Source organism: Humulus lupulus, chromosome 2 (genome assembly GCF_963169125.1).
Source record: "Humulus lupulus chromosome 2, drHumLupu1.1, whole genome shotgun sequence".
In the NCBI taxonomy this organism is placed as follows: Eukaryota; Viridiplantae; Streptophyta; class Magnoliopsida; order Rosales; family Cannabaceae; genus Humulus; species Humulus lupulus.
Window position 1 is genome coordinate 191,964,356 of NC_084794.1, and position 24,447 is coordinate 191,988,802.

At 39.4% G+C, this 24,447-nt stretch overlaps 1 long non-coding RNA gene across 1 annotated transcript; it reads left to right on the top strand.

The window, feature by feature from the left end:
* Positions 1–10,175: 10,175 nt before the first annotated feature.
* On the top strand, positions 10,176–11,611 carry LOC133816469 (uncharacterized). The gene is made up of 6 exons (XR_009885267.1): positions 10,176–10,221; positions 10,872–10,967; positions 11,059–11,153; positions 11,239–11,302; positions 11,395–11,482; positions 11,565–11,611. It is a non-coding gene; the product is annotated as an uncharacterized LOC133816469 (long non-coding RNA).
* The last annotated feature ends 12,836 nt before the right edge of the window (positions 11,612–24,447 follow it).

The window sequence follows — 24,447 nt, forward strand, 5'->3', positions numbered from 1 at the left end:
GTGTAGTGTGAATTACAGAGGCGAGGATGCCATAGGCTAGATGATTTCATTTGTCGGGTCCAAGAATTTATCAATAGGGAAGATGCGTAGATAAGGGCTTTTGGAGGCCCAGTGTCTGTACCAGTGCCTAGTGTGCCTACCACCACCATTAAGAAGATTTCTCAATTCCCATAGTATACTCTCACACAAATGAGTGCTCCGTTGTACAACTACACCACTCTTCAGCTCAGCTATAGTGTGATGCCGACGGGATATGGAGTAGCTCCTATGGGGTTCAGTGCCTATCAGCCAAGCTTTAGCGCTAGACCATCTACTCCATCCAGTCTATAGGGCCTAGTGTAGGCTCGAGTGGGAGCAAGTGTGAGAATAAAACAAAGGGAACAAGAAAATGAAAAAGAATCCGGAAGAATAGTATACCGCCCAATACTCTGAGTACACCGAGCTTGTTGATTCGCGAGAGAATGTGTTCATAGACACCAAGCACTAGGTACACTACTCTAGACCTCAACCATTCTATAGGGACCGTGAGAAGAAGGTGTTATGATTGGTTAAATACATGGTGAAATCGGTTAGGCACGAAGAGGTGCAAAAAACCATAACGACTTCACAAAGTCAACATGTGAGAGTTGACTTTCGGTATAGGCATTTATAAATCATCTTATTTGGGTCCAAAGTGTTTCTTTGGAGTATATAAGAGTACCCAAAAAGTTTGGGAGTATTGGGGATATTTTGAGACAAGTTTTGGAGCGCCAAGTCAGTGGCATTTGCGATGCGTCACCTCTAATAGGCAATGCGTCACTCATCCACGAAATGATAGACCAACGCGTCGTACAGTGACATTTTTTTGGCTCTAAAATTTAAATTAAAATGCTTAAATCTCATTGGTTGAGTCTAATGAGGTTCCTATACTATTAAAAGGGTTCATTTGAGTTAATTGGTGACTTGATCACTCACATCTCTCTCTCTCTCTCTCTCTCTCTCTCTCTCTCTCTCTCTCTCTCTCTCTCTCTCTTTCTCTCTAGCTTTCAAGATTTCTAGTTTTCTCGAAGATCTTTATCAATAAATATTGACTTGTATGAAGAATCAAGGCTTGTGAATCCCAATCTCATTCCATTGTTGTAGCTTCAATCAATTCCAAGGAGAAGGCTAGGAATAGAGATTTTTGGACAACAGATCTTCATTTGTGTCAAGCCTTGTAACATTTGTGGTTCACATAAAATCACAGACTCATGATTTTATGTTAGAAAATTGTTCTTCAAGAAAGGTCCATTCTATACTTACTTATTTGTGTTTATGTACTTTGTGATTATCTTCCATTACAGTTAGATTACTTGTTATTATTGCTTTGAGTTGTAATACATAACCAAGGTTATTAGCCTTATGCCCCAACAATAAAAAATCTCTATCTCAAAACCTTTTTTTTTTGTATCAAAGTTTGTCTATCTCTAAGGTTTCTCTACTAACCAAAGCCATGGAAGAAAGCTCCTCAATCTCACCCCTCAAGTTCAAGTCTCAAGATCTAGTGAGACTAGATAGATTCGATGTATCAAAAAATTTTAAAATGGCAAGACAAGATCAAGTTCCTCCTCACAACTTTGAAGGTGCACTACATTCTTGACAAAGATTTGAAGACTTTGGAGCCCCAAAAGGATGATGATTCAAGATGTGATCAAAGAAAGAAAGAAAGGGGAAGTGGATGAACTCATTTGTAGAGGCCATATACTCAATGCTTTGTCGGATTGTCTCTATAATCTATACACAAACACTACATCAACAAAGGAGATATGGGAAGCTCTTTAGAAGAAGTACAAAACTGAAGAAGAAGGTACCAAGAAATTCATTATTACTCAATACATGGAATTTAAATTCTTTGATGCTAAACCCTTACTCCCCTAAGTACATGAACTTCAAGTTATTGTGAATAAGTTGTCTACTCTTAAGATAACATTGCTGAAACCCTTCATTGTGGGAGGGATTATAGCTAAGTTACCTCCATCTTGGAGAAGCTATATAAAGAAGATCCTCCATAAGAATGAAGAGATATCTTTGGAAGAGACCGTGAAGCATCTAAGGATTGAAGATGAGTCTCATTCGAGAGACAAGTGCATGGAATAGTCTAATATTGGGACATGCAAGGATAACGCCATAGAGAAACCCTCTCAATCCAAAGGGAAGACTTACAAGAAGCCCCAATCAAATAAGGATACTTATCTAGCCCTTAAGAAGAATGAAGGGAAATTCAAGGGTGTGGGAGGCCCTTGCTTTGTTTGTGGTAAGAGTGACCACATGGCTAGGGAATGTAAGTATCAAAAGCCCTATAATCATGGATCCAAGGTCAACACAACCGAAGAGGAGTTGGTTGCAACCTTGAGTGAGGTGAATGCCATCTAAGGGAAAGTTCATGGATGGCGGTATGACACTTATGCCACCATTCATGTGACTTATGATAGAGAGGTCTTCAAAAACTTTAAAGAATTAAGATGGTCATGAGATCCAAATGAGCAAGGAGCATAGGTCGAAGTAGGGGTGTTCATAAAACTGCCCACACTGCACAAACTTCCCACACTGCACCATACTGCACTGCAATTTGTGATTTGGAACCCTTCACGGTGCGGTTTTCATTTTTGCCAAACCGTGTGGTGCGGTGCAGTTTGCGATTTTAAATTTTATAAATGCAGTTCAAACCGCACCACACCGAATCATTATATATATTGACTTTTTTATATTTTATTTCATTTAAAGTTAATGCATAAATATTTATATAGTATAATATACACAATATCTAAAAAAAATATAATGTTTAATAGGATGCTAAGACATATTCTACTTCAATCTAAAGATATTCCTCCTTAATTAAAATCATTACTTCTATATTACATGTTGATGATGTTTTTCATCAATTTAATTATGCAGAAAACAATTAAACAAGAAGAAAAGAAAAGAAAGAGATTTTTATGTGGTTCAGCAGTTAAAATCTGTCTACGTTCACGAGTCACTTTTATTAAAATCTGCATTAAAGCTTCAAGAAAAAGTAATTTTCACAGAGTGTTTCTCAGTACAAAATTGTGCGTGAGTACAAATGACCAGTTCCAGGCTATTTATAGACCTGGTTACAAGAATATCTTCCCACCAATTTAGGGAGTTACAACATATATTCAAGTTTTAAATTCAAATGAATATCTGAATCAAAATACCAATTAAAGTGTATTATTAAATAAAGATCCCATAAAAATAGGGTTTCAATACATGGGTTTAATAAATCCCAAGGAAATAGGGATTTCCCAACAGCTTCCCTGTGTACAAGCTTGATTACTGCCCCAACGTGCTTTCGAGATCACACATAGCTTCAAGCTCATCATTCCAGTTGTTGTTACCTCCTTACTTGGTTGGTCTTTCAATCTCATCTTTCAGGAAAGACCTTTGTTACCTTCGAGCCTGCAACTCATGCTCAAGCGCTGATGATGTAGCTCTGGAACTTCATAACAAATTATACAAGTGTAATGCTAACACTTGTTGGTCCCAAGCTTATAATTTACAAGCCTACATTTCGAGGGGGTTTATTTACTCTAAAAATTTGGGTTTAACATTACATTTTTCTTTGTTATTAGTTTGTTGTATTTTTATTGTTTTGCTAAAAGTTTATAAGTTTGTTGTACATTTAATTGTTTTGTTAAACACTTTTAGTTATATGAATCTTTATTAATTATAATGTTTAATTATTAAATTATTTGGTGATAGGTATAAACCTCCCACACTGCATTTTTGCGGTGCGGTTTGGAAAATTTCTCAAATAGCATATTTGGTGCGGTCCAAAAAATTAGAGAAAAACCGCACCACGAACATCCCTAGGTCCAAGGTGTTGGGCAAGGGGAATGTTGATCTTTACTACACATCCGAAAAGAAGGTTTTATTGACCAATGTGTTGTATGTTCCAGTTATGAGTAGGAATCTTGTGAATGGGCATATGTTGAGCAAACCGAGCATCAAATGGGTCTTTGAGTCCGGCAAGCTAATTCTATCCAAGGGCTACTACTTTGTTGGGAAAGGGTATGTGTAGCGTCCCAAATTCGCTAGTAAGGCTTATGGCCTTGATTAGCGTGTCGGGAGGGCAATAATTGGTTTTATTACGTTAATATGTGAATTTGATGATAATGTGATTATAAATGCATGTTTGGGTGAATTAAATACTCATGTGGGACCCATTTGGATATTTGGGGCATATTTGTAATTTTAGCCCGTTGAGGGCATAAATGTAATATTTGTGTACATTGTGATTGATACCACGAGTGATTGGCGATATACTTATGATGTGCGATCTGAGATGGTCCTAGGGAGCAGTTTAGCTAGATAATCACAACGGGGTCAAATACCCGGCTCGGGAGGAGCCTAGGGGTATTTTGGGAACACAGTTGGTGTTTGAGATTTATTGGGTAACGGGTAGTAGTTTAGTAATGATTTGGCATGTCAGGATTAAGTGAGGATTTATAGGAACACTCGAGGAATTAGCGGGACATGGAAAATGACAGAATCGCCCTTGGTGGCACATGAGGATTGAAATAAGCTTAAGGGGGTATTTTGGACTTTTTGACTAGGGAGGGGTTTGATCACTTAGGCGGCTGAGATTCTAGGGTCATTTAGAAGAAAACAGAGGGAAAGGAAACAAAAGGAATTCCCAGCTCTCTCTCTCCCCCTCTATCTCATGGTTCTCTCTCCCTCACTTGGAACTTGGAAGTTTCTATCACCTTGTGGATTTTAGGCTAAAGTCTTTGAAGAATTGGCAGCTTGTTGTGGTGGGAAGTGGTTCAGGGTCAAATTAAGTTTTGAGGTAAGCTCCTAAACTTAATTTTGTTGTTGAATTTTTCCATGGATGGGAAGCTTGCATGAGAGTTGAATTCTGATTTGATTTTGTGCGTAGGTGAGGATTAGGGAGTTGTTTTTATGTGGTTATGATGTCTAGGCTGTATGGATAAGGAATCTAGGCTCAATTCTGGGTGTAATTGGTGTTTGGGGTGAGAATTAAGGGTTTAGGTTTGAGGAAATATGCAGAGAAAATGATGGTTTCTGGGTTTCTGAGCCCCGAGCCGCGGCCTTGTTCTACAGGTGTTGCGGCCCGCGTGTTTGAAGAGGCTGGAGAAGCCTCTGGTTCATCCAGGCGTCGTGGCATGGGGAGCATGCCGCGACCCATGTCCTCAAACAGGGAGGGCCTGGCCCTCTGACCAAGTAGCGGGCCGCAGCCCTAAGGGGCACACTACACCAAATACCCATTTCCATAACACACGAATATAATACTAATAAAAATGTGTTATGAAAAGTATTATATGTGGCAAATTAATGAAAAAAGGGCGGTAGTTTTTTTAGTGAGCCCGCCACTTAGCATTTTTTTTTCAGACTATCTTCAACATTTCGGACACAAAGAACAGTGACCCATTTTCTTCTTCGGCTACGTACGGTCTCCGAACTCAATCCCTGCTTCGGTCTCCTTCATCCCTCAAATCTCCTCCACCCCTCAAATCTATGGCTTCTATCACTGGCTTCTCGCATCCTTTGGTAGAGTTTTTGTCACTTTCCCTTTTTTACTTTCAGAAATCCTAAACGGAGAAACCCCCAAACCCAAACGCCGAAACCCCCAAACCCACTCACATTTCTCCATCCCTTAGTTAGCATAGCGTATATACTCCCTCCCTCAACTCTTGATTTTAATTTTTTTTCTCAGTTTTTTTCGACTCTTCCGATTTCCCTCTGCACATATATATTCAGGAATATATATAGTTTTCTTCTGTGACCCCCGACACTTTCAGCTCTCTCTATTTTATATATGCATATATGTATGTTTGGAGTGTTGAGTTTTGGGTTAATTTTGTTCTTGTTTTTTTTTCTCACTGCCTCTCTCGTTCTCTTGCTCAAAGTTTGCTGGATGATGGGAGGGTGACGAATGGGACTTCGATTGTGGATGATGGGTTTCAGTTAGTGTGTGGGAAGAAAAAGAAGGGGGCGAGTCAGTTGCCGAGTGGGCAGGATTCTAATTCATCACCCGTAAGGTGGCGACAAAGGATAAGATCATTGGGACGAAACCGAAGACTCCATTTCATATACTGTCGATTCCGAGACCTCAACAGGAGTTCAAAATCTTTGTTAATAATGTGAGCCAACCGTTTGAGCATATTTGGTTGCAGAAGAGCGAGGATGGTAATTGTAAAGAGTATATTCACCCGCTGGTTAGTAATCTCTGGTTTTCTTTAATCTTCATCTAATTAATTATTTGAAAGGCTTTGTTTATTTAAGCTTGATATAGTTATAATGGCTTTGCTTGTAGTAGTTTCTTGGTTCTCTGTTCTTGGGTTGATTTCCTGTTTTGTTTATGATTGGTAGCGTTCTTTAATGGGTGCAGAAGCAGTTTTTGTATATGAATTTTGTCGATAAAGATAGTGAACTGAATTAGGTGATGCACGGAGCAGACCGTGATATTTTTTGGCTTCAAAGAGATTTTGGCATTTAAATCTGCAATATGTTTGGCACCGACCAGGTATTGTACTATAAAAATTACTAGTATTTGGAGTTAATTTCAGTTGCTCTTTCTGGAGATTGATTAATATGTATAATTTCTACACATGGAGAAGTAGTTTCTTATTTTCATTGGTATCTTAGCCTCAACATTTTGTTTCATTTTCATTCTTTTGGGATATTTGGTGTACATACTTTCAGTGGTGGTTCCAGATTTTTGTTAATTATGCTCTTTATTATTATGATTTTTTCCTGAACATTCCAAGACAAAAAAGTGATGCATCTAATAACTATTCGTGATCACAATGCCACTCCAAACCCTTAGAAATATGTTCTTTGTACAATTACCATTTCCTGATTTATGTATGTTTAATTACTTTCTTAAGGTCTTGAATTTTTAAACATAAATGAAATTGTAGATATTGTAGTGTAATTCTGGATTAATCTTTTCTTTATTGTCTTAGTTTATTTTATATGAACCATGTGTGAGGTTGGTAAATATTCTTAAAAATAAGCAGCTTTCATGGATCTATTAGCCTTTACCCCTGATCTTGTATTGGGAGTCTGTTGATTGAAGGACACTCCTCTTTACCTGAAATCTATTTGCAGTTTTCACTCCAGGTTGTTGAATAAATTCTTCATGTATGTTTGATATTTTAATACAATATATCAATTGGATGTATTTTTTTCTTCCTTGGGTGATAATGTAATTTTTTATCTTCTCTATATATAAATATAAATCATGGGATTTCTGTAACAATAAATTCTTGCCTTGTAGTTGCTGACTAATTTTGTTTTTCTTATAATGCTTCAAATTTTGTCAATTGATATTCTGATGGTAACATAATACCATATGTGAGCAGTGATTATAGAACTAGGCTATAGTGATTTTCCTTTTAATTAGGAGTAACTGTGAGTTGTGTTGTTACTCTTCTAAATTTTGAAATGCCTCCACCTACTAATTATTTAAACATTTATCTGCTATTATTTCATTATTAAATTGTTTTTCTCTTTTTTCTTTGCCTCAAGCCTCAAGGGTACTGAAATTGGAGAGAAATAGTCTGGAGTATCTTCTACACCACTTTTGTGGAGTAACTGCTAATAAAGAGTTGGTTTAATTATGTCTTTATTTTAATTGGATAACAACAAGTATATGTATCTTAACAAAATTTACATTTTGTTGTCTATGTAGGTTCGAGATCACCTCACGAGAAATCACATAGCATGGAAGGTGTAAGGCTCTACTACCTCTAATTGTAACTTTGATTGGTAAATAATATTTGCATCTCTAAAGTTTGATATAATTGTGCCTGTTTATTTCACTGTAAAATGTTAGTTGTACCAGTCTATGGTACCATTTTGCAAATTGGTCATGAAATATCTATTTGCTGTAAATTAAGATTGTGACCCATTAGAAATTTATAGTATTGTCAACTTTATGTGGTCTTTTGAGATGTTGGACCTTACCTTTTTAGTATGATTGATGAAGGGTATTAGCACATATCTTGGAGCAGCTCCCATTGTTGAGTGTTTGGAAAAGCACCAACCTAATGTAGTAATAACTTCTCGTGTTGCAGATGTTGCCTTATTTTTGGTGCCAATGGTATGCATTTTGTTTATTCTCATACAAAATTATTTACTCTTAAGATATTTCCAAGTTTTCCAAGTAAAAAAAAAGGTTTGCTTTATAAAAATATAAAAAGCAGTAATGTTTCTTCCTTTCTTATCCATATGTGTAAAATTGTTATTGGAAAGGTTGTAATATTGGGTAGTGAGATCATTGAATGGGTAATTTTACCTAAAATTTTCATCACATCTCTTGATTGTGAGCAACATAACTAGAATTTTGCTTTACTAATTGTGTCATATTTTGATTTAGACAGGATAATTTCTAAAGGATTCTTCTGTTGTATGAATAGATATATGAACTGGGTTGGAACTGGGACAATTTAGAACTTCTAGCACAAGGCAGAAACTTCATGTTATGATAAATGACAGTGTAAGTAACATCTCATTCAATGGAAATCTTAAAGGCAGTGCTAATATAACAATAAAACCTTTTCTATAAGCCCTGCTAATTTAAAATTGTATTTGTCCTCTGTTTTTGCTAGTCTACTTAGTTTTGTTTCCTCAACTGAAATATATGAGAACTGCCTTGTTTTTGTTTCTCAGGCAAGTAAAAAAGCCTTGGATCCAGTTGCTCCAGTTTATAAGTACTGCCTTGTATCAATATCTAACATATTAACTTCAACATGCCAAAATGAGGTTAGCTGTCTCCATTTTCAGCGTTCAAATCTAGCGCTAATCCATATTGCATTTTTTTTCTACTTTTGGGTATAAACTTATATATGGCTCTTTCTTGCATGAAGTTTGGGGTGAATTTTAGTTAGTCATTTTAAAGTCAACACCATACGTTTGTTGTTTTAGCGTGTTCGAGTTAATGCATTTTCTTTCCTGATCATTAATTTTTTTATTTGAACAACTGACCCATTGTTTCTCATTTAATATATTTTAATTAATACACTGTCTAGGTTGCTGATTTGAAAGATTCTGTAAGCTTTATTCTAAGAATAAACGAATTGTATTGAAAAGAACCAAATCTTGCACAAAGTCTAGGTTAATTTGAGAAAACCTAGCAAAAACTCCCAGAGTAGAAATTCTAAACTTTAAACAGTAACCAAATTCTTCTATATATCCCTTCCAAGTATTCTCTTATACTATTTATAGACTAACAATAACACTTACTAGCCAACCAATAGAACTTGAGTAAATTTACAAGTCAACACACTAATCCTATATAGCTCTATTCAATATCTGATGCCTGACAAATGTTTGCAGATCATATAGTTTTAGATGGCTTCTTTGATGTGATTACTGATTATTGGCATTTTAAGTTAATTTATATTGTAAATATATGCTGCTTTCTGCCAGTTTAGTCATGGTGCATTTGATTGAGAAATTAGCTGCTGGTGATACTGGAAGTTTATCTGTATCAATACTTCAGAAGATGAGCACCATGTCTAAAAAGGTTTGCTGCTTCCCTTTTAAGATTGGTATAGTTAGTTTAGATAAATAGCAGGCATGTTGTCCTAAATTAATTGGGAAGTATTGAGCTCTTTGAGGGCGCATTTTAACTAAAATCTTAACTGGAACTTGTTCACTTTCTTTCAGTTTTTCATAAATTTTAGGTAGCATAATATCTCTGTTTTTTTTATTCCATTTGCAGCTTAAAAGTCATCCTGCTTTCTCTGAATTGTTAGCCCAATATTCACAGAGCGGTTATAGGTATTAAATTCATTTTTGTTGTAAATTAAAGCATATTAATTCATGATACCATTATTGAACTTCTAAAAAAGCTTTGGAGCTTATTTTTTTAATGGTCATTAACTACATGAGGTGTTCCTCTTATTTAGTATTTTAATTTATATTAGACTGAGCATAAACTTCTTAGTTGCATGAGTGATCTTTCTTAAAGTTTTTTTAAGTTATGATAGGTTTCTTACATTTTGTGGTGTATCTCTCTGTTTAGAGATAGAGTTCATCTCTTAAATTAACAAAATTTTCATTTAGATTAGATTGTATTAGTGTTGATAATTCAAAAGTTTGTTAGTAATAGCTTTGTCTTAATTTGTTATTGCTTTGTTTATCTTTATTTTGTTCATAAGGTCTCATTACTTGGAAAAAGTAAACAATCACACAGTATGCTTAGAGGCTCTCCAGGTAACCTATTAGTTAGTTTGGAAATACCATGCTTTATGGTTGTCAGAAATTATTCTCTTGTCAAGAATCTAGGCATTGCTTGAAGTACTCTGTATTTGGAATCTTGGATTTACTATTTGTATGCCTGTGTGGATGTATCAGGTTTTCAATGGTGGAATTAGCTATTTTTTGCTATAGATATTATATAATTCTGAATACATTTTCCTGTTAGAATTGTAGTTATTTATCTCGTGTGAAGTAGGGGCATGAGTGTGTATTAGGGTATGTGTTTTCGTTAGTTAGTTATACAGATTATGAAAGATAAAATAGAAGCGAATAGAAGATTTGAGTAGTATCTGCTCAAGCATTTTCCATTGACTCTGCGACATGCTTCGGCAATGGTTGATTAACATTGATCTGATATCATTAAGTATAAAGTAACTAAGAAAAGACAATTCATTATCATTCTTTTTTCTTTCTCTGCAAAGTGTTAATCTGTTTAACAACCCTTGTAATATTAATTATCAAGAATTGACAGAAGTTTAGGTTTATTAATTTAGGTAGGATTTTTAAAGATTGATTATAAGCCCCTGAAGTTTCAGTTTATTAATTTAGCTTGGACTTTTAAGTGTCTGTAGTTACTTCTGAACCACCTCTATGTGTTATGCAAGGTGAGAGCTGCATCAGTAACATGTTTTGCGGGCATAACTTCCTCTGTATTCTTCTCTCTTGCGAAGGAGAAACAAGATTTCATTCTTTCTGTTGCGGTAAGCATTGATTATGTGTTTTTGACTTGTTTCTCTTGGAAATTAATTATTTGCAGACAAGTTTATGCATTATAACTAAGAGACTTTGCAGATTAATGCAGCCAAACAAGACAAGGTGCCTTCAGTTAGATCAGCTTCTTGTTGAGCCATTGGTGTCATTTCATGTTTTCCTGAAGTTTTCTAGAGGTGATTTTAAATTTTTTTCATGCTTTCATGTTTCTTTGAGCTCGAAATATAGACAGAAGAATTACTAGAAACTTAAATGGTATAGTGCAGAGATCCTGAACAAATTGATTCACGCAGTGGAGATTAATACCCGCGACCCCTCAATATCGGTATTTCTCTTTTACTTTCAGTTTTTATAATAACCCTGCTCTCTAATTTGTTCATAAGGGAGTAATATTTTCCTATACGTTTGTTGTTTCAGGTGCGAATAACTGCTTCTTGGGCTTTGGCAAACATATGTGATTCTATCCGGCACTGTATTGATACTCTTGCTTTGGAAGGCTCCACAGGTGGGTTATATGTTACAGAAGCTATTTATTATTTTCAACTACTTTATTTGAAAAGTTATTGATGTATTATACTTTTCCTTAGACTATACTGCAGTCTTTGAATCAGTGGCATTACTAACTGATTATACTGAAATGACAACACATAACACCAAAATGAATCATCTGATAGTATCAACCATGATAGTGCCCCTGTGCTTAAACTGAAATGACAGCACATAAAGTATTGCATTTTTTTGTTGATTTTCTGATGATCTTTCGAAGTTCTTCTTTCATGTTGTTTCTTCAATTTCTTCTATTACTGATTCCACAGTATTGTTCCCTTGCAATATATGTATATATGAGTTGGCATGTTGTATTGGCTTCTTCTACTGTATATACTACTGGTATGTGGCCATCATTATTTTGTCTATAAGCTTGAATCACCAAAATACATGTTTCTCTCAGCACGATTGATCTATTTCTCTTCATTTTATTTGTAAATATGATTTTGTTTTTCAGCATTTTGGTTAGCATTTATAACTTGAATTTCAAATTGGAAGGTCACTTTTGTTTTAATACTATGAAAATTTCAGGGTCATGTATAGTTTCTTATGTAAGTGATTTCTAAACATGAGCTAGCTAGCTTTGGTAGAGAAACCAGTTATGATAGTTATTTATATATAAGAATAAAAGAATATCATTAAATATGATAGTTTATAAATAGCAGTATAGTATCTACAGTCCCAACTGACTGTTTTGAATCATCAGACTCATCACCATAGAGAAATTCTCTACTGATTCTCTCTTATTTTATTGTTCATCTGAAAATTCCCTACCTCTTTCTTGATAGCTCTCTTATTTTATTGAACTAAAACAGATAAGTATTTATCTTAGTTTTCCATTTTCTTCTTTTGAAGTTTTCAATGTATCATTTAAGAAAAGACTGTAAGTTTGTTGTTGTGGTGGCAAGAACTTTTGTTCTTAATAATAAAAGGACTTTTTTTTTTTACAATGTGCAGGTATATTGAGATGATTTCTTTGGAGCAATTCTTGACAACATTTGTAGTTGAGGCCTTTAGAATGGAAGAATGTATTTCACTAATTTTTGTATACATTTCTTGTTTTGTATTTAGTGATAAAGGAATCTGAATTGGGAATAAATTATTTTGTAATATGATTTCTTAAGCCTAGACTAGTAGACTAAATATTGTAATTACATTTGAGTAATTAATAAAAATCTATTTATGTTACCTTATTTGGCTTCAACTTTCATATTTGTTTTCCTAGTTTTGTGTAAGTAAAAAAAGATTATGTTTCTCTAAGCTAATATAACACATGTGTTATACTAAAGTGTAGTATAACACAAAAAAAGTGTTATACTAAAGTGTAGTATAACACAAAAAAAGTGTTATATTATCGACTATAAATAACATAATTAAACACTTATCTATATATTAAAATAACACAGAAATTGTGTTGTCGTTGACAGTACAATAACACCTGTATAACACTGATAAAGTGTTATGTAAAGTACCCTGACCTACGATAACATAGTCGGTCTTATCAGAAAGTGTTATCGTATATTTTGATAACACATTTTCGGTGTTAATAAAAGAATTTTTTCTTGTAGTGGCATGTCGCGGCCCTAAATGGGAAAATAAGGGAAGTTAAGGTTTTTAGCTCGGGAACTCAAGTGTTAAGGCTCGGGAAGGATTTTACTACCCGGATTAGTAGAATCCAAGGTCATGGAGGCTAGATTAATATTCTGAAGTTATTTATTGGTTTATAACTTGATGGGTGGTTATTATGAATACATTGAGACTAGGTTTACAACAAGGCTCAGGATAGAGGACTATGCTCGAGATCGCGGTATTCAGATAGCTCGAGACACAGGTCAGAAATCTGTTGTACCCATAGAGCAGGGCGTGGCCCTATTGTTTTAATTATAGGACTTGACCCTAATGTTTATGTTTTGTGTGCATTTAAATATCTGTGAATATTATTATGTATGCTTATGAATGAACAGTGAGGCTGAGAACAGCGAGGGCCAGGAACGGCGAAGGCCGAGAACGGCAAGAAGCCAGGTATGACAAGGGCTTGGGATCGGCATTGAGCACGCAGAGTGCAGGCTGTTAGGGCGAGACCCTCCTAGGGTGCTACAGCCACCCTCTCAGTGAAGACCACGAACCCAGGGCCTGGTAAAGTGCCTAGGATGGTGTTCGCCGCTATATGTTTAGCCCGTTGGTTGTTTTATTGTATGTTGTGGATAGTTATGCATATGTTATATATTTTGTGTTAAGTTTTCTTGATGGGCTTCGACTCACAGATGATTTATGGTGCAAGTAAGGGGAAGGGAAAGGTCGACCAACCATGAGTATGGAGAGCGTGGAGTGACGAGTACATGTTCGGCATGCCTAGCTGCCACGGCCAAAGATATTTTTGAGAAAATGTACTATATTAGTTGTTTTGTCGCCTAAGTCGACCATGTGTATATTTTAATCTGTAATGTATTTTCTAAACATTATTTTGGGATCCCAACTATAAAACTATCTAAGATTTCAATGGAAGATTGAATTTTTATACTTACTGTCTTTAATCGAGTTTTATTACAGTTTAGTAACACATTTAACCTAAAACCTCGACTAGTGAGCTATTGGCACATTCTTAACTCACATAGTAACGACTTTAAGGAAGTAGGGCATTACAACTTGGTATCAGAGCAAGCCAAGGATTATGGTTCCTTGAGATCGGCCGAACATGTACACTCGCTACCAGTGACAAGCTCGACTCAGGGTTGGTAAGTAATGAATTATATGCTTAATTACTTGCTTGAGTGCCTTGTTTACGTGAATATATAGATAAAGCATGATGAATGTGTTGATATATGCATGATGTTAGGGCAAGGCCCCCTTGATTATTGTATGTTATCTGTGTTATGTGGATTTGCTGGTTGTGGTAGATTGATAAAATTGGGAGGTGGTTTTGGATGTTGTTATCAAGCCTGATGTATGGCGTCATTGGTTGTAGGCATATTGCAGTAATGCCTCGACGATCAATTAGAATCCGCAGCAATAGGGCCGAGGATGACAATCAGGGTCAGAACCCTCAATCTGCCCCACTAAATTGGTAATAATTATTTGTCTAGATGGAAGCTAGACTTTACTGAACTGGAGAAGAGCTTCGAAAGTTGAGGTAGCAGACCCCTCCTCAGGGCAGTGGGTTACAGGTTCCACAAGCTATGGTACCACTGCCAGCCCAGCCTGTAATGGAGAATAGATGGGAACCTTTGTATGAGAGGTTTAGGAAATAGCATCCTCCCACCTTCGCGGGTGGTGCAGAACCACTGCGGACAGAGCAGTGGATGAACATGATTTCTTCTATCCTGGATTTCATGAAGGTGGAAGGGAATGAGAGAGTAGCTTGTGCCAGCTACATGTTGAGAGAAGATGCCCGCACCTGGTGGGATGTTGTGTATCAAAGAAGGAATACTGCAGTCATGACCTAGGAAGAATTCAGGAATATATTCAATGAGAAGTATTACAGTGTCGCAAACTGAGCTGCGAAGGTGGATGACTTTACCGACCCGACTTAGAACCGGATGACGGTTACTAAGTATGCACTGAAGTTTGACCACTTACCGAAATTTGCGCCGGATTGGTGCCGACTAACATGGCACAAAGAGATCAGTTTACGCGGGGATTGAATGTTATGATTGTCCACGACGTCAATATAACTTTGGATTCGGGGACTACCACTTATGCACAGGTAATGGACAAGGCCCTTACAGCTGAGGGGGCCGAGGATCAGATATGGGGAGAGGGCGTTGCTAGGCGTGATGCTCGGAGGACGGTGCCTCTTTTTACTGGATCTAGCTAGGGTAGTGGCCCCAGTGAGCAGAAAAGAAAGGCCCCAGACTCTTTTGTTTCTTTTGGCTCGGATAGAAGGGCACGGGGTGCATTCAGTGGCCGTCAGGGCGGAGGAGACAACTGGAGGAATTTCCCAGTGTGTCCTCGATGCAGACGAAGACATTAGGGAGAATGCAGGATTAGGGCCTGCTTTACTTGTGGGGGCATTAGTCATCTAAGGAAGGACTGCCCACAAGCTAGGAAGGAAGAGCCAAAATAGAGCGACAATCTTACTCCTGCTAGAGTATTCACCTTGACCTAGATTGAGGTTGAGGCTAGCCCCTCAGTCGTGACATGTCAGATTTCTAGTGCTGGTTCTTCTTTTACTGCATTGATTGATTCAGGGGCTACTCATTCATTTGTTTCTGCTAGAGTGATAGATCAACTTTGTAGACCTAGTGATTTGTATGCTAGGGGATTTCAGACTTTGTTGCTGACTGGGAAACTGGTAGTCTCTAGGAGATGGGTTAGAGCACTGCCAGTAAAGATGGATAGTAGGGAGTTGTTTATGGATCTGATTAAGTTAGCGATGGATGACTTTGATATGATCCTAAGGATGGATTGGTTATTGAAGTATGGGGCAACGATTGACTGCAAGCGTGGGATGGTGACCTTTGAACCAGAAGGGGAAGTACCCCTTGTATTCATGGGGACAGTGAGTGGAACTGCGAGTACCTATGATTTCGGCACTGAAGGCTAGAGACCTAATCCAGGAGGGTTGCATAGGATTCCTAGCAAACATTGTGGATACCTCCAGAGTTGTGTCGGTTTGGACTGGATGAGACTATACTGGTATGTGAGTTTCTTGATTTGTTCCCCGCAGACTTGCCAAGGTTTCCACCACACTGAGAGATCGAGTTTGTCATAGAGTTGGCACCAGGGGAAGAGCCAGTATCTAGGACACCTTATAAAATGGCTTTGGGAGAGTTGAAGGAATTGAAGATTCAGTTGCAAGATTTACTGGATTTAGGATTCATCAGACCGAGTTTTTCGCCATGGGGTGCTCCAATGTTGTTCGTCAAGAAGAAGGATGGGTCCTTAAGGATGTGTATTGACTACAGAGAATTGATCAAGTTGACCATTAAGAACAAGTACCCACTACCTAGGATTGATGACTTGTTTGATCAGCTACAAGGGAAGACAATATTCTCTAAGATTGACCTTCGGTTAGGCTACCACCAGTTGAGGATTAAAGAGGAGGACATACCAAAGACTGCTTTCCGCATGAGTTATGGACACTATGAATTCCTGGTTATGTCCTTTGGATTAACCAACGCCCTAGTAGTCTTCATGGACCTGATGAGTAGGGTCTTCAAGGATTATCTGGACAAGTTTGTGATCGTATTCATTGATGACATACTGGTGTACTCCCAGTCAGAGACGGAGCACGATCAGCATTTACGCCTGGTATTATAGCAGTTGAGGGAGCATAGGTTATATGCCAAGTTTAGCAAGTGAGAGTTTTGGCTACCGGATGTAACATTTCTGGGTCATATTGTTAGTAAGGAGGGGATTTTGGTTGACCCAAGTAAGATTAAGGCAGTGAGGGATTGACCCAGGCCAAGTAGTGTATCAGAGGTTAAGAGCTTTTCGGGATTGGCAGGGTATTATCAGCGGTTCGTCAAGGGATTCTCCAGAATAGCCACACCATTGACCGAACTGACGCATAAAAAGACTAAGTATGTATGGACTAACAGGTGTGAGAACAGTTTCAAGAAATTGAGGCAGTGACTGATTATCGCTCTAGTATTAAGTCTGCTGTCAAACAATGAGAAGTTTGTAGTCTACTGAGATGCTTCCAGACAGGGCCTGGGGTGTGTACTGATGCAAGTTGGAAAGGTAATAGCCTACACGTCGAGACAGATGAAGAAGTATGAACAGAGGTATCCCATACATGATCTGGAGTTGGCAGCGGTGGAATTTGCACTTAAGGTTTGGAGGCATTACTTATATAGCGAGAAGTGCAAAATATACACCGACCATAAGAGTTTGAAGTACTTCTTTACTCAGAAGGATCTGAGTATGCACCAAAGGCATTGGCTAGAATTGGTATAGGATTACGATTGTGATATTCTATCCCATCCTTGAAAGGCCAATGTGGTGCCCGACGCGCTGAGTCGAAGGGGCCCAGGATAGTTGTTCATTTCGAGGCAGATATCAGATAAGTTAGCTGAAGAGATGACTAGAGTAGGTATAGAGTGGTGGTTGGTCAGTTAGCCAACATCACTCTTTAGTCTACGCTCCTTGAAAGGATCAAGGAGGCACAGAGGGAGGATCCCCAGTTGAGAGAGCACAAAGAGGGCGTCTTAGCTGGAGCGGCTAAAGACTTTTCTATTTCAGAGATGGGATTATTGAAGTATAAAGGCTAAATTTGCGTTTTGATGCATTCTGGTATCTGACGAGAGATTTTAGATGAGTCTCATACCACTCACTATTCTTTACATCCGGGTACGATGAAGATGCACCAAGATTTGAGAACTTTGTATCGATGGCCGGGAATGAAGAGGGATGTGGTGGATTATGTGGCTAAGTGTTTGTGTAACGCCCTGGATAGCTAAGACCGCTACATTGTGTACTTATAAAGGTGCAAGACTTGCTAATCAAGTCATTTAGTTAAAAACGTGTCACTGAAACCATTAATGTGCTAGGGTGAAAAGATTTTGTTCTCAAAAGATGCATTTCATTTAACTAAACATTTTTACACATGGGATCCCAAAAAGGAAGAACGTTTAAAAGTCAGTTTACAAATTTCCAGAGTTCAAACAACCACTAGCCACTCTAAGGGAAAAACAGACGTTTGTGGTTCTCCTGTTCCTGTCTCCCCCTCAACCGTGGCGGCTGAGCAGCTGATCATGTACATTCTGCTCAGAGCTCTCTGAATCAGGGCTGATCAAGCTTGCCCTTGCCTTTACCTGCACCACGAAGCACCCGTGAGCCAAGGCCCAGCAAGAAAACATAACATTATATAACAAACAATGATAACAATTGAATAACCCCCTTTAAGCATGTTCATACACTTAACATACCATATTAATCACATAGCACGTAGACATAACCAAAGTTTCAACCAATCAACACTCAGCTATTCAGTATGACAAATCCACCAATTAATAATAACAATCAAATCACATAATACTTAGGGTCGACACCTTAGGTCGCACCCTCTGTTTACCCCATTGACTCCGGCCCGCTTAAACCGAGCTCAGTGCATAATAAGCTGTCCTCAGCTACTAGTTGCCGAGCCGCGCTCTGTGCACTAATGTAAACTTCGGCACTCTTAGGTCGTTTGTTTACTATTTACATGGCATAATACCATCCTTCTTAAAGCATACAAAACAGGGAACCCTTAGTCCCATTATAAATCCACAACTGGGTGCAGTTTTCTTACCTTTAGTTTCCAAATGTACTGGTTACGCGAGATTCCTCTTGAGCACGATCTGTTTCCCGAGCCCCTAGCTTATACCTAGTCACAACCAAGATAAGGGATACCATTAATATTTGTAAAAGGGCTTCTAAATAAGGTTCTAGTCTCTGGAACATCGAATTCCACCAAACACGGTAGTAGATTCAATCCCGAGCACCCTAGGTTAAATTCCCATGCTTAAAATCCAAAAACCCCTAATTTCCTTAAGGGTCGCGGCTCAAGCCTCCCATGTCGCGGCATAGCCCCAAAACAGAGCCCATCTAGGCTCAGAACCAGACACGGGCCATGGCCTTACATAGACCATGTCGTGGGCCGCCCTCCACGTCCACCATCCATCATCTTCAGAGGGTCGCGACTCACCAAGAACTATGCCATGGCCCGACCCCTTCGAACCCAGAAAAACCTCCATTTTTTAATCTCAAACCTCACTCAAAACCATCCAAAACTATCCCAATTCCACAACTCAATCATCACAAAGCTTCCAACACAATTCCAGCAACACAACCCAGCAAATACTTAGCCTAGAAACTTACCAAAATCTCACTTCAATCTATGAAACTTAAAAGCTTAAAAACATCAAAACCAGTCAAGGAAACACTAAACTTCAACCATTAAACCATAAATTCAAGCATACCTTCTTTGATGAACGAGCTCTCTAAAATATTTCTGAGCTAACTCCTAGATTCCAAGCTTCAATTCAATCCTTCAATGTCAAAACCCATAACACCTCAAAACTCAGCCATAAACACAGAATTTAACCACCATGCATAAAGCTTTTAGCTTACCTTAATTCTGGTTGAACTCCTTAGTTGAACACTAGATTAATCCTCCAAAACTTCAGCTCAATCCACTGAATTCCAGCTACATTCTCCTTAAGTTCTAGTGGTTTCCTTTGAGAGAGAAAAGGAAGAGGAGGGAAGGTTGGTTCTTTTCGTTTCCACCGAGTTCTGGGTTTTTACTTAGTCTATCCTTAGGTAATTAAGTTAATCCCGAGGCTCGGGGTGCCGGAAACGTCCCCGAGGAAAAATGGTGAAACTCCCCAGTATTCCCACCTAAGCTTCCTAACCTCAAATATATCTCCAATTATTTATTTCCATAACCCGATAACCTAAATAACCATACAATACCTTAAATACCCCTTGACTTGCCCAAAGTCAAGTATTAAGCCCCGGTGTGACTTTCCCGCTAACTAGCTCCCTAGGATTGCCTCAAGTCGCATGCTGCAGATTTACCCACATACTAATGTGGTTCTCACAAGTATAATATATAATCACATTTACATTCATATAACCATACAAGCATGCTTATCATATAATCATGCATTAATTTAATAATTTCACACATAAACCAACTATGCCCTCCCAACACACTAATCAAGGCCCTAACCTTATTAGTGATTTTGGGTCGTTACAACTATCCCCTCCTACTGAGAATTTCTTCCTCGAAATTTACCTGAATAGCTCGGGATACTAATCCCGCATCACTGTCTCAAGCTCCCAGGTTGCCTCCTCGACCTTGCTATTTCTCCACAATACTTTAACTAACGGAATCGTCTTATTCTGTAGAACTTTATCCTTCCAATCTAAAATCCGAACCAGTCATTCCTTATAAGACAAATCTGTCTACAATTCCAAATCCTCATACTTCTGCACATGCGTCATATCTGAGACATACTTCTGCAACATAGAGACATGGAATACATCGTGAACTCGCGACAACAACGGTGGCACGGCCAACCTGTAAGCCACCTGTCCAATCCTTTCTAGAATCTCGAAAGTTCCAACAAACCGAGGGCTCAGCTTGCCCTTTACTCCGAACCTCCTCACCCCTCTCAATGGTGAGACTCGCAAAAACACGTGGTCCCCAACTTGGAACTCCACGTTTCTACGCTTAGGGTCATCGTAGCTTTTCTGTCTACTCTGTGAAGCTAGCATTCTGGTCTGGATCTTCTCAATAGCTTCATTTGTCTTCTGAACCATATCTGGCCCCAAATATATTCTCTCACCCATCTCGTCCCAGTGAATGGGTGACCTACACTTCCTTCCATATAGCATCTCATAAGGAGCCACTCCAATCGTGGATTGATAACTATTGTTATACGAAAATTCAATCAACGGGAGATACTTACTCCAAGATCCCTCGAAGTCAATCACACACGTCCTAAGCATATCTTCCAACACCTAAATCGTCCTCTCAGACTGTCCATCAGTCTGGGGATGAAAGGCTGTGCTAAATTTCAGCTGAGTCCCCATGGCTCTCTGCAGAGCTTCCCAGAACTTGGAGGTAAAGATAGGGTCTCGATCAGATACAATAGACTTAGGAACCCCATGGAGACGAACTATCTCCCTCACATACAACTCTGCATACTATTCCACTGTGAAAGTCAACTTCACTGGCAGAAAATGAGTTGACTTGGTGTATCTGTCCACTATTACCCACACTAAGTCATAAAGTCCCACTGTCCTGGGTAGACCTCCCACAAAATCCATGGTAATGTCCTCCCACTTCCACTCCGGAATACCCAAAGGCTGAAGCAATCTCGCTGGTCGATGATGCTCAACCTTCACTTGCTAACATGTCAAACATCTGGCCACATACTCCACCACATCCTTCTTCATCCCAAGCCACCAATATAATGTCCGTAGATCCTGGTACATCTTCGTGGTACCCAGATGAAGCGAGTATGGCATATTGTGAGACTCATCCAGTATCTCTCGTCTGATCCCTTCATCTGCCGGAACACAAATCCGCCCCTGATATCGAAGCATACCAGCCTCAGAAATAGAATAATCCTTAGCTATCCCTGCTAAGACATTCTTTCGAACTTCCTGTAGCTGTGCATCTACCGATTGACCCTCCTTGATCCGCTCTAGCAAGGTCGACTGCAAGGTAATATTAGCCAACCATCCCACCACCAGCTCTATCTTTGCCCTGGCCATCTCATCTGCTAACTCTCTAGAGATCTGAACAAAACTAAATAACTACCCCGAGCCCCTCCGACTCATTGCATCTGCCATAACATTGGCTTTCCCTGGGTGGTAAAGAATGTCACAATCATAATCCTTAACCAACTCAAACCAACGCCTCCGTCTCATGTTCAGATCCTCTTGGGTAAAGAAATACTTCAAACTCTTATGATCAGTGTATATCTCGTACTTTTCCCCATACAGGTAATGCCACCGAACCTTCAGTGCGAATACCACTGCCGCCAACTCCAAATCATGGGTAGGATACCACTGCTCATACTCCTTTGGCTACCGCGACACATAAGCTATAACTTTCTCATGCTGCATCAACACACAACCTAGACCCATCCTCGACGCATCACAGTATACCACAAACTTTCCTTCCTCCGAAGGAAGACTTAACAAAGGTGCAGTAATAAGTCGTTGCTTCCACTCTTGGAAACTGTGCTCGCACTTCTCTGACCAAACAAACTTCTAATTCTTCCGAGTCAACACTGTCATCGATGCAGCAATCTTTGAGAATCCTTCTACAAACCGCCTGTAATAACCTGCTAATGCGAGGAAACTCCGCACCTCCAAGGCATTCCTTGGCCTCGGCCAATCTCTCACTACTTCCACCTTGGACGGGTCCACCTTAATCCCCTCTGCGCCAACTATATGCCCAAGGAAAGTCACTTCTGACAACCAAAACTCACAGTTCTTAAACTTGGCATATAACTGATGCTCCCTTAACCTCTGTAAGACTTGTCGAAGATGTCGCTCATGATCTACCTCTGAACTAGAGTACACTAAGATGTCGTCGATGAAGACAGTGATGAACTGATCCAAGAAGTCCTTGAACACCCTATTCATCAAATCCATGAAAGTTGCCGGGGCATTGGTCAAAACAAAAGACATGAACAAGAACTCATAATGCCCATACCGTGTTCGGAAGGTTGTCTTCAGTATGTCCTCGTCCTTGATCCTCAACTAGTGATAACCAGATCAAAGATCAATCTTTGAGAACACCGTCTTTCCCTGTAGCTGATCGAACAAGTCATCGATCCTTGGTAGAGGGTACATATTCTTGATGGTTAACTTATTCAATTCCCTATAGTCTATGCACATCCTTAGAGTCTCGTCCGTCTTCTTTGCAAATAAAACTGGAGCGCCCCATGGAGAGTAGCTAGGCCTGATGAATCCCAAATCCAGAAGTTCCTGTAGCTGTATCTTCAATTCCTTCAACTCTGCTGGTGCCATCCTATATAGTGCTCTTGATACTGGTTCTGTCCCCGGTGCTAACTCAATAACAAACTGAATCTCCCTACGCAGCGGCAATCCTGGTAACTCCTCAGGGAATACATCCAAAAACTCACGAACCACCCTGGTCTCCCCCAACTCTGCTGGCATAACCCTGGTAGTGTCCACCACACTAGCTAGAAAACCTATACATCCACCCTGTAACAAGTCTCTGGCTCTCAATATCATGGGTACGCGGGGTCCACATACCGCACCCACGAAGACAAAAGGATCCTCGTCCTCAGGCTCAAAAGTCACCATCTTCTTCCTGCAATCAATAGTAGCCCCATACCTGACCAACCAATCCATCCCTAAGATCATGTAAAAACCCTCCATGTCTAACTCAATTAGATCTACCGAAAGCTCCCTACTATCAAACATCACTGGCAGTGCCCTAATCCACCTCCTAGAGACTACCAGTTCCCCTGTAGGCCATAAAGTCCCAAACCCTGCAGTCTGATACTCACTAGGTCTACACAATTTATCAATCACTTTACTAGAAACAAAGGAATGTGTAGCACCAGATTCAATCAATACAGTAAAAGGAGAGCCAGCGCTAGAAAGCTGACCTGTCACTACCGAGGGACTAGCCTCGGCCTTTGCCTATGTCAAGGTGAACACTCGAGCTGGAGCCAAGCTGTCCACCTTTCCTGCTTCCCCTTTCTTCACTATTGGGCAGTCCTTCTTGAGATGCCCCACCGTTCCACACACATAGCAAGCCTTAGCCCGACATTCACCCTGTTGGCGTCTTCTACATCTCGAGCACTCTAGATAACTTCGCCATGCTTCACTGCCGCCCTGACGGCCACCCTGACCACCCCGACCCCACCTATCAGGACCAACAGTGGTCCAAGTGTCAGGAGTCCTTCTCTTAAAATCACTGGGGCCTCCGCCCCTACCTGACCCAGAATAAGGAGGCACCACTCTGCGACCCTCGCGCCTCACTGCACTTTCCTTCCAAATCTTGTTCTCCACTTCCTCAGTGGTAAGAGCCTTCTCAACGGCCTGGGCATAAGTTGTTCCCCCAGGTACCGTTGTGATCCTAACATCCCGGGCTATCATAGCATTAAGCCCCCTAATGAATCTGTCTTTCCTGGATGCATCTGTAGGCACAAGGTCTGGTGCGAACTTCACTAGTATGTCGAACTTTAGGGCATATTCTGTAACTGTCATACTGCCTTGAACTAGCCCTACAAACTCATTTACCTTCGCTGCCCTGATGGCAACATTGTAGTATTTCTGACTGAACAAATCTTTAAATCCTTCCCAACTCAAAGCTGTGACATCCCTGGTCTGTGAAGCCACTTCCCACCAAATACGGGCATCCTCCCTCAACATATATGTGGCACAGGCCACTCTGTCATGCCCCTCTATCCTCATGAAGTCCAAGATAGTAGTAATCATAGTCAGCCA